Raw genomic sequence first — 11,718 nt, forward strand, 5'->3', positions numbered from 1 at the left:
AGAGAGAAGCCCAGAGACTGATCAAGACTGAAGATGCGAAGACTCGACACTTAAGACTCGTCAACATCTGAGGGGGAGTCTGTTAGTGCATGCATCTGTCGACTTCGTCTTGTATCGAGTCTTAGTCTTAGAATGTTAGATTAGGGCGCGTTTTACGAGAAAACGGGAGATTGTATGTATCTTAGGAGAGGGTTTCGCTCATATGGCCTAGGGTTTCGCTTATGTGGTCATTAGGGTTTCGCTCATGTGACATGTACCTTGGAGCGAAACCTCAGCAACTATATAAAGGGTCACATAAGCGAAATCATTAGACCAGTGGTGTAATTCCATACCGAAGTGCTGCCGATGTGAAGACTGAGTTGTAATTGCTTTCCGATCAATACAATCAGTAGTTAATAGTGAAATCAAGCTAAACAAAGACTGAATCAATGAATTCCGCCTCTGATTCAGTCTGAGCACTCTTCTGATCGACTCGTTAGGTCGTCTCACGATCCTACATTCATCACAGAGATGAATTTTGTGGATCTAGATGGTTTATCTCCTTTAATTATGATCTTTTAAGCTTTTGGTGAATTTACTTGGATTGACTTTTGATCACATAGAATACTGGCTTTATTGGCTACTAACCAATCCATTCCTAATACAACATCAAATCCTGCCGTAATTCATTGGATAAAGATTTGCAATAAATTTTTTATTTAAAAATTCTATTCTTGCTCCCTGCAAGATTTCGGCAATCTTAATGGTTTCCCCATTTGCTGTCTCTACCAGACATTCTTGTTGAAGTTTAGTTGATGGTGGATTGAGAAGTTTGCAAAATGAAGTATTAAGAAAACTTTGGTTCACACCACAGTCAAATAATACGTTAGCAAAAACATCATTAACTAAAAACGTACCGGCAATCACGTCTAGTATCATTTTTGCTTCTTCGGTTGTCAGAACAAATGCCCTAGCATTCTTAGTAGTCTTGTTGTTCGTGGCTGGAGCTAGTTTCGGACAATTTTAAGCTTAATATGACCTTGTTCTCCACAATTGTAGCATATCCTATTGTTAGGTTTCTTCCTGCAGTCTTCTTCCTTGTGTCCAGATATTTTGCAGAAATTGTAGTATATAGAGCATCTTCCAGAATGCTTTCTTTTGCAATACTTGCAGTAAGGAGCAGAAGTAGAACCTACATTTTTTCCACGTTTGGAATTTCCATAGCGGAATTCTTGGGTAAGCTTTTGAGCTAGGTTCTTCCTCTGGTTTTCTTCTTGTGTACGCACTAATTCATCAGTCAAGGTATTTGCTAGTTCTACAGCTTCTTCTATAGTTTGTGGTCTAGCTACCTTGACTACATGCCTAATCTCACTGATTAATCCTCAGATGTAGCGGGAGATTAATACCAGTTTTGGTGATGCAAGGGTTGGCACTATTCTGGCATATTCGAAGAATGTAGTAGTGTAACCCTTACTGTCTACTCCAGTCATTCTAAGGTTTAAGAATTTATTAGCTATCTGTTCTTTTTCATTAGGAGGACAGAATTTCCTTTCTACCATATTCTTAAACTCATTCCGTTCCATATTATGGGTTCTATCACTTCACCTAGACTGAAGGATAGTGTTTCACCATTCTAGAGCTGAGTTCTTAAACAAATTGGAAGCAAACATTATCTTATCCTCTTCTACGCACTTGCTTATTTTTAAGACTGTCTCGGTCTTTTCTATCCAGCGTAGAGCTGCAATGGCTCCTTCATTGCCCGAGAATTCTATTGGTTTACAAGACCAGAATTCTATGTAAGAACAACCATAAGACATGGTTCTTCTTCTTTTTGGAATGGGCACTTGAAGTATTGGTCCGTTGTTTACACTGTGACTAGGTTCAGTAGGTGGCTATTTACTTCCGCTATTACTTTTATTGTTTTCCGCTTCCTTAACCGTTTTGATAATATATGGCATTGCGTCTATAATCCCTTGTGCCACTATGTGTTGGACGACACTGTTATCTAATTGGTTTCCATTATTATCGTTATTATGGTTTGCTTGATTCACTTCATTTTCCATCTGGATTATAAACATTTACCAAGTATTAATATCACAAAACAATATTTAATGCGAATAATCATACAACAACACATTGATCCAAAATCGTCGTACATTACGACCTTTACTCTATTTTATATATATGCATCAATAGCTATAGGATTATCTATTTTAGTTGATTATTACATATATTTTTATTTTTATATTTTTTTTTCAAACTTACACACACACACATATATATATATATATATTTTATTATAATTATGATTATTATTATTATTATTATTACTATTACTGATAGGGGTTCATCCAATATTGCATGTTGCGCTCGTCATATTTCCAGACGAGTCTCTCCCCTATCTGTCTCATTCTTTCACTTCCTTCTAATATTTCCTCACCAAAGGTGCGGAGTTCTTGCACATTCTTAGTGCTCATTGGTGGTGCGGGTACTGGTATCGGGTTAGGGTGTTGTGGCATTGGTTCTTCATAAGGGTATGGGTTTTCTAAAATTTCTCGAATATACTGGTCATTATCCCAGTATGGGTCTAGAGGGTCAAGGTCTGGGTAGGGTTCTACTGGGTTTTGCATGGGTTCGTCTTGTGGGTGGAGTTCTGGTTAACTCCTATGGTCGTCAAACCATGGGTCATAGTCTGGGGGATGGTATAACAACCCTAACGTAAACCGACACCCTCATAATTTTTCCGATGCCCTAAACAATATTTTAAATATCCTAAAATATCTTTAAATGCACCCCGTATGTAAAAAACCTAGCCCGAAATGTAACATAACATAAAAAATAATTAAAAACAAGAAATATGAAGTTGAGGCGGGCCGCGTAGGATCCCACCTCAACCTTACACGGGCATTATCAAGGCTAAGGCCTGAATTCGTTGATTTTTAAGTTTAGGCGGGCCGCGTAAACTCACCTTAACCTTTACGCGGGCCGCGAGAGCTTAAAACCTGGCACGACCCAGGGCCACCACGTGGCCCAACACATGTCGAGCCTAGTTGGTGATCCAAATGGGCTACGCTGTTGACCAGCCTTGACACGGGCCGCGTAAGCCAAGGCTTACCTTTACGCGGGCCGCGAGAAACCTAGATTACAACCCTATATTAGAGGGGCAACGGGCCTTCAGTCTGTTTTGTTCATTTCTTTCAAATCTTTCTCTAAATTCTAAATAGTGGGCACTATACTCGAATCTAATACCCCCTAAATAGAGAGGTTCTGCGACGATGTAAGTATTATAACCCCTGGAGACGTATTAGATACTCTGCCCAATTGATCTAGGGTTCCGTAACGGCTGTCGTGGTTCTGCCCGACGTAGTCGTTGGAATGCTGTCTCGGGGAGGGTATTACTAATGTTAAAATGGGTTATTATACTAACACACGTGCATTTGTGTAATTTATAGATTATTCCCAGGAAATCATTACTGAAACCCTAAGACAACAATGTGAGTTGATCCACTTTTTGTTAACTGTTTTTACAAAACCTTGAATACTTTTCCATGCGAATAACAGTTATTGAGTATCTGTAAGAATACAATTACAGTAGGTAAATTTGGGGTTTTGTATACAAAATTTGTTACCACCTGGTAAAGGAGTAACATGACCATAAGTCGGAACGACATTACCGTGTGGTGGTAATTGATATAACATGGAAACAAACGTAATTGCGGATGCGCCCTCAATACTGTTCACTGTGACTTTTTATTTAAACTTGATTAAACTGGGATTCACTCACCAGTATTTTCCACTGACAAAATGTTTTTAAAACGCGTTTCAGGTAACAATATGTGAAAGCCAAATAGAAGCCAGCTGGACAGCACTGAAGGCTTGGAAAAGTGGCAATAAAGTTACCTAAGAATAAAATAGACGTTTTTATTAAATAAAATACGATTTATTCCTATGAAATGTGTGTACTGAAAACTTGGGTTTTACCCATGTGTTTAATGTTATGGAAATGTGGTATTTTACTCTGATAAAATATTTACTAACTACGGTCCTGATGAAAATTTCCGCTGCCAAATTGGTTAATAACGTGATACCACCGAAACTGGCTCGCGGCCGCCCGTTCCCGGGGATTAGGGATCGGGGGCTGTGACAGAAGGTGGTATCAGAGCTATGCCACTGATTCAGCCACAGAAGTGTTCCGCTGATATCAAAATTGAAAGTGTTAGGAAATAAATTACGGAAATATGTGCATAATTGTATTTTCTTGTTATGTGTTATCTGACTATCTGTTAGTTTACAGTATTAGCGACCAAGGACCATCTGACGCGTATCGTCAATTGTCTGGTTCGCCTAGAAGCGAAGGCACCTCATCTTCTCAGCCTGCCCTCTCAGGGTACTCTGCTGATACGGAAGAAGGAATCTTTGTGTTTAAGGCTCAATCTGAAGAGCCATTTCCTCAGAAAAAGAGGGGATGGTTCAGTAGGGGAGCACACGAGCGTAGGAAACGTATGAAAAGGTTGCAGGAACAACGAGTGTTAGTCGCAGCTAAAAGAGAAACTGATGCCTATGCCCAGGATATGCTTAATAGGGGTATATCCAATATCCATATTTTAGCAACCATTGCAGCTGACCCAAACCTGGAGCAAATGCTAGCACCCCAACCACAACCACCGATTCCTGACCAACCCATGGAGCTAGAAAACCCTGAAAACCAAATAGAAATGCCTGATTTCAACCCGGGGAAGATACCTAGGGTACCTGCACCAAATCCCCTAGACCCAAACAATTACGACCCCTGGTGGGATGATGTTAGGGACTATGTGCAACAAAACCCGATACAGGAAAATGTGCCAATGCCCAACCTAGGAGCCTACCCAGGGTTAGATCCTTAAGATCCCTATTACGTTAATGATGCATACATTAGGGAGATCTTAGAGAATCCCTACCCATACCAGGCCCCGTACCAGGAACCCGCACCCCAGATTCCATACCCAGTCCTAGAACCTGCCCCCCCCAATGAGTGCAGAAAACGTACAAGAGCTTAGGACTTTCGGTGAGGAAATTTTAGAGAGCAGTGAGAGAATGAGACAGGTGGGAGAGCGTCTTGTATGGAAATACGACGAGCGCAATATGGATTTTTGGATGAATCCATATCCGTGAATGTGATGGCAGGAACGGTAGAAATAATAATAATAATATAATAATAATATATGTGTGTATGTGTTAGAAAAAAAACTACGGATGCATATTACTAGTATTGTAGCTTTACATTTCAGTCGATATTGTAATTTTAATTTCAGTACTGGTGTGTAATAGATGCATAATATATAAATAGAGTAAAAGTCCCAATGCTCGACGCTTTTGACCAAAAGTGCTTGTCATGTGATTGGCTATATTCAAATATTATTTGTGATATTGATATGTGGTAAATGTTTAAAATTCAGATGGACAACGAAGTGAATCAGGAAAACCAAAATGATAATATCCAGAACGACAACCACTCAAATAATGATAATCTGAATAATGAGAATCCTAACAACAATGGAAACCAAATGGATAATAGTGCCGTTCAGCATATAGTGGCACAAGGAATTATAGATGCAATGCCATTTATTATTCACACGGTTCAAGAAGCGAATAATAAAAGTAAACATAGCGGTAAGCGACCAATTGAACCAGAACACAGCGTGAACAATGGACCCGTGCTTCAAGCGCCCATACCTAAAAGAAGAAGAACCATGCCATATGGTTGTTCTTATAAAGAATTCTGGTCCTGTAAACCAATAGAATTCTCGGGCAATGAAGGACCCATTGCAGCTCTACGCTGGATAGAGAAAACTGAGGTTGTTCTGAAAATAAGTAAATGTGCTGAAGAAGATAAGATAATGTTTGCTTCTAATTTATTTAAGAACTCAGCCCTAGAATGGTGGAACACTATCCTCCAGTCAAGGGGAAGTGATAGAGTATACAACATGGAATGGGAGGAATTCAAAAATATGGTAAAAAGGAAGTTCTGCCCTCCCAATGAAAAGGAACAGATAGCAAACAAGTTTCTGAATCTTAGAATGACTGGGGTAGACAGTAAGGGTTACACTACCACATTCTTTGAATATGCTAGAAATGTACCAACCCTTGCATCACCTGAACCGGTGTTAATCTCTCGTTACATCTGGGGATTAATCGGAGAGATTAGACATGTAGTCAAGGCAGCTAGACCTCAAACCATAGAAGAAGCTGTAGAGCTAGCCAATACCTTGACAGATGAGTTAGTCCGTACTAGAGAAGAAGACCAGAGGAAAAACCTAACCCAAAGACTTACTCAAGAATTCCGTTCTGGGAATTCTAACCGTAGGATTGTAGGTTCTACCTCTGCACCATACTCTGCAAGAAGAAGCATTCTGGAAGATGCTCTACTTACTGCAATTTCTGCAAAGCACCAGGACATAAGGAAGAAACCTGCTGAAGGAAACCAACCAATGGATTGTGCTTCAACTGTGGAGAAAAAGGTCACATCAAGCCAAACTGCCCAAAATTGGCTCCAGCTGCAAACAACAAGCACCCTAAAAATGCTAGAGCATTTGTTCTAACTGCAGATGAAGCCAAGATGATTCCAGACGTCATAGCTGGTACGTTTTTAATTAATGATATTTTTGCTAAAGTATTATTTGGCTCTGGTGCAAACCAAAGTTTTATTAATACTTCGTTTTGCAAATTCCTAAATCAATCATTAACTAAATTACCACAAGAATGTCTAGTAGAGACAGCAAATGGAGAAACCGTTAGGATTTCTGAAATCTTGCAGGGAGCAAGAATAGAAATTTTTAATCAAAAATTTATTGCAAACCTTTACCCAATGAATCTGGCAGGATTTGATGTTGTGTTAGGAATGGATTGGTTAATAGCCAATAAAGCCAGTATTTTATGTGATCAAAAGTCAATTCAAGTAAAGTCACCAAGGGGTAAAAAGATCACAATTAAAGAAGATAAACCATCTAGATCCACTAAATTCATCTCTGTGATGAAAACTGCAAGTTATATAAGAAAAGGATCTATAGTGTATTTGATTTCTATAATCAATAACACAAAAGGGAAAGAACTAAAAGACATTTCAGTAGTGTCCCAGTTTTCAGATGTTTTTCTAGAAGAATTGCCAGGACTACGGCCAGATAGGGAAGTTGAATTCAGAATCCATCTACTACCAGGAACAGCACCGATTGCCAAAGCACCTTACCGTTTGGCACCCGCTGAAATGCAGGAACTGAAGAAACAATTAGACGAATTGTTGGAGAAAGGATTCATACAACCAAGCTCATCGCCATGGGGAGCACCGATATTGTTTGTTAAAAAGAAGGACGGATCAATGCGTATGTGCATTGACTACCGTTAATTGAACAAGGTCACGATTAAGAATCGATGATTTGTTTGATCAACTTCAAGGAGCTCGATTTTTCTCTAAAATCGATTTAAGATCAGGATATCATCAATTAAAGGTACAGGAAGAGGATGTTCCTAAAACCGCATTCAGAACAAGGTATGGTCATTATGAATTTACTGTCATGCCATTTGGCTTAACCAATGCCCCAGCTGCATTTGTGGACATGATGAACCGAATATGTAAGCCATATTTGGATAAATTCATAATTGTCTTCATAGATGATATTCTAATTTACTCTAAGAGTAAGGAAGAGCATGCGAAGCACTTGCACTTATTTTTATGTCTATTAAGAAAGGAAAAGCTTTACGCTAAGTTTTCAAAGTGCGAGTTTTGGTTAGAACAGGTACAATTTCTTGGACATTTAGTTAACCATGAAGGAATTCATGTGGATCCAACAAAGATCGAGGCGATTACTAAATGGAAAACCCCTGAGTCACCAACTGAGGTTAGAAGTTTCTTAAGATTGGCCGGTTATTATAGAAGATTTATTCGAGATTTTTCTAGAATAGCCATTCCTTTAACTAAGTTAACCTGTAAATCTGTTAAGTTTGAATGGGGACCAAAACAAGAAGAAGCCTTTAGAATCCTTAAGCAAAGATTGACCCATGCACCCATACTAGCTTTACCAGAAGGAACTGAAGACTTTGTAGTCTATTGTGATGCTTCTAAGTTAGGTTACGGTTGTGTGTTGATGCAACGTCAAAAGGTTATAGCTTACGCCTCTAGACAGCTTATAAATCATGAACAAAATTATTCAACCCATGATTTGGAATTAGGAGCTATAATTTTTGCCCTTAAGATTTGGAGACATTATCTTTATGGTAGTAAGTTTACCACATTTACAGATCATAAGAGTTTAAGATATGTTTTCGGGCAATAAGAGTTAAATCTGAGACAAAGACGCTGGATGGAAATGCTTAGTGATTATGATTGTGATATCCAGTATCATGCAGGAAAAGCAAATGTAGTGGCAGATGCTTTAAGTCGAAAGTATCATGAAAAGCCAAAAAGGGTACGTTCTCTTAAATTAAATCTACAAGTAGATTTAAACGAACAGATTAGAAAAGCACAAGAATCAGTAATCAAGGAAGATACTGAAAAATTAAAAGGAATGATTAGAGAATTAGAACAAGGAACAGATGGAATTTGGAGATTCCATAAAAAGAGAATGTGGATACCTAAGTTAGGAAACCTACGTCACCGTATATTAGAAGAAGCTCATAAATCTAAATATACGATGCATCCAGGAAATGATAAAATGTACCAGGATTTAAGGAAAAGTTTCTGGTGGATAGGAATGAAAAAGGATATAGCAGCTCATGTTTCTAAATGTTTAACTTGTTCACAAGTAAAAGCTGAACATCAGAAACCCTCAGGTTTATTACAACAATTAGAAATGCCAGTTTGGAAATAGGAATTAATAACAATGGATTTTGTTACCAAATTACCTAAAACAAGAAAAGGTAATGATATGGATAGCCGTTTTACCTCTCATTTTTGGTCAAGTTTCCAAAAAGCAATGGGAACCAAGCTGAATCTAAGCACCGCTTATCATCCTCAAACGGACGGGCAAAGTGAAAGGACAATTCAGACAATGGAGGACATGCTTAGAGCTTGTGTAATTGATTTTGGAGGTAATTGGGATGATCACTTACCCTTAATAGAATTTTCTTATAATAACAGTTATCACACAAGTATTAATGCTGCACCATTCGAAGCACTTTATGGACGAAAGTGCAGAACCCCAGTCTGTTGGGCAGAAATTGGGGAAAAGCAACTATCTGGACCTGAGATAGTACAGGAACCAACAGATAAAATCATTCGAGTCAAGGAAAGACTGAAAGCAGCACGTGATCGACAGAAGAGCTACGCTGATAACAGACGTAAGCCGTTAGAATTCCAAGTAGGTGATAAGGTATTGTTAAAAGTCTCTCCCTGGAAAGGAGTGGTAAGATTCATCAAAAGAGGAAAGCAAAGTCCCAGGTATATTGGACCTTTTAAGATTATTAAAAGAATAGGACCTGTAGCCTATCAGCTACAAATGCCAGAGGAAATGGCAGGAATACATGATATATTTCATATATCTAATCTCAAAAAGTGTCTAGCCGATGAATCACTTGTAGTACCTCTTAAGGATATAAAAGTAAATGAACAACTTAAGTATGTAGAAAGGCCTCTACAAATTGAAGATAGGAAAATTAAGAATCTCAATCACAAGAGACTAGTTCTGGTTAAAGTGAAGTGGGTTTCCAAAAGAGGACCTGAGTACACATGAGAGCTTGAATCAGAAATGCAAAAGAAATATCCGCACTTGTTCCAGTAGATCTCGAGGACGAGCTCTAAAATAAGGTGAGGAGGATATAATAACCCTAACGTAAACCGACACCGTCATAATTTTTCCGATGCCCTAAAAAATATTTAAAATATCCTAAAATATCTTTAAATGCACCCCGTATGTAAAAAACCGAGCTCGAAATGTAACATAACATTAAAAATAATTAAAAACAAGAAATATAAAGTTGAGGCGGGCCACGTAGGATCCCACCTCAACCTTACGCGGGCAGTATCAAGGCTAAGGCCTGAATTCATTGATTTTTAAGTTTAGGCGGGTCACGTAAACTCACCTTAACCTTTACGCGGGCCGCGAGAGCTTAAAACCTGGCACGACCCTGGGCCGTCACGTGGCCCAACACATGTCGAGCCTAGTTGGTGATCCGGATGGGCTACGCTGTTGACCAGCATTGATGCGGGCCGCGTAAGCCAAGGCTTACCTTTACGCGGGCCGCGAGAAACCTCGATTACAACCCTATATAAGAGGGCAACGGACCTTCAGTCTGTTTCGTTCATTTCTTTCAAATCTTTCTCTAAATTCTAAATAGTGGGCACTATACTTGAATCTAATACCCCCTAAATAGAGAGGTTCTGCTATGATGTAAGTATTATAACCCCTGGAGACGTATTAGATACTCTGCCCGATTGATCTAGGGTTCCGTAACGGCTGTCGTGGTTCTGCCAAACGTAGTCATTGGAATGCCGTCTCGGATAGGGTATTACTAATGTTAAAATGGGTTATTATACTAACACACGTGCATTTGTGTAATTTATAGATTATTCCCAGGAAATCATTACTGAAACCCTAAGACAGCAATGTGAGTTGATCCACTTTTTGTTAACTGTTTTTACAAAACCTTGAATACTTTTCCATACGAATAACGGTTATTGAGTACTTGTAAGAATACAATTACAGTCGGTAAATTTGGGGTTTTGTATACAAAATTTGTTACCACCTGGTAAAGGAGTAACATGACCATAAGTCGGAACGACATCACCGTGTAGTGGTAATTGATATAACTTGGAAACAAATGTAATTGCGGATGCGCCCTCAATACTATTCACTGTGACTTTTTATTTAAACTTGATTAAACTGGGATTCACTCACCAGTATTTCCCACTGACAAAATGTTCTTAAAACGCGTTTCAAGTAACAATATGTGAAAGCCAAATAGAAGCCAGCTGGACAGCATTGAAGGCTTGGAAAAGTGGCAATAAAGTTACCTAAGAATAAAATAGACGTTTTTATTAAATAAAATAGGATTTATTCCTATGAAATGTGTGTACTGAAAACTTGGGTTTTACCCATGTGTTTAATGTTATGGAAATGTGGTATTTTACTCTGATAAAATATTTCCTAACTACGATCCTGATGAAAATTTCTGCTGCCAAATTGGTTAATAACGTGATACCACCGAAACTGGCTCGCGGCCGCCCGTTCCCGGGGATTAGGGATCGGGGGCTGTGACAGGTGGGGTTGGGCTGGAATTTGGTCTACGGGGTTGGGCTCGATGTCCATGGGTTGAGTTGGAAGTAAGGGTAGTGGTTGTGGTGCTATGAGTTGTTCTATGTTCAGGTCTGCGGCTATGGTAGCGAGTTTGTGGAAATTGGCTAGTCTCCTATTGATTATATCCTGAGTTTGAGCGTTCATTTCTCTATTCGCGGCTGCTAAAGCTCGCTGCTGCTGTAATTTTCTCATCCTTTTTCTAAGCTCGTGAGCTCCTCTGCTGAACCATCCTCTCTTCTTGGGAGGGAATGGCTCTTCAGATTGTGCTTTGAATCCAAAAATCTCTTCTTCGGTGTCAGCCGAATACCCCGAGGGGGTAGGCTGGGAAGAAGTTCCGTCGTCCCTAGGAGAGCTGGACAATTGATGATAAGCGTCTGATGGTCCTTGATCACTCATACTCTAAACTAACAAATTGTCAATTAACCCAAAACAATAATATACAGATATGCACGTAATCACATAGATTATTTCC

This window comes from Helianthus annuus, chromosome 17 (genome assembly GCF_002127325.2).
Source record: "Helianthus annuus cultivar XRQ/B chromosome 17, HanXRQr2.0-SUNRISE, whole genome shotgun sequence".
Lineage (NCBI taxonomy): Eukaryota > Viridiplantae > Streptophyta > Magnoliopsida > Asterales > Asteraceae > Helianthus > Helianthus annuus.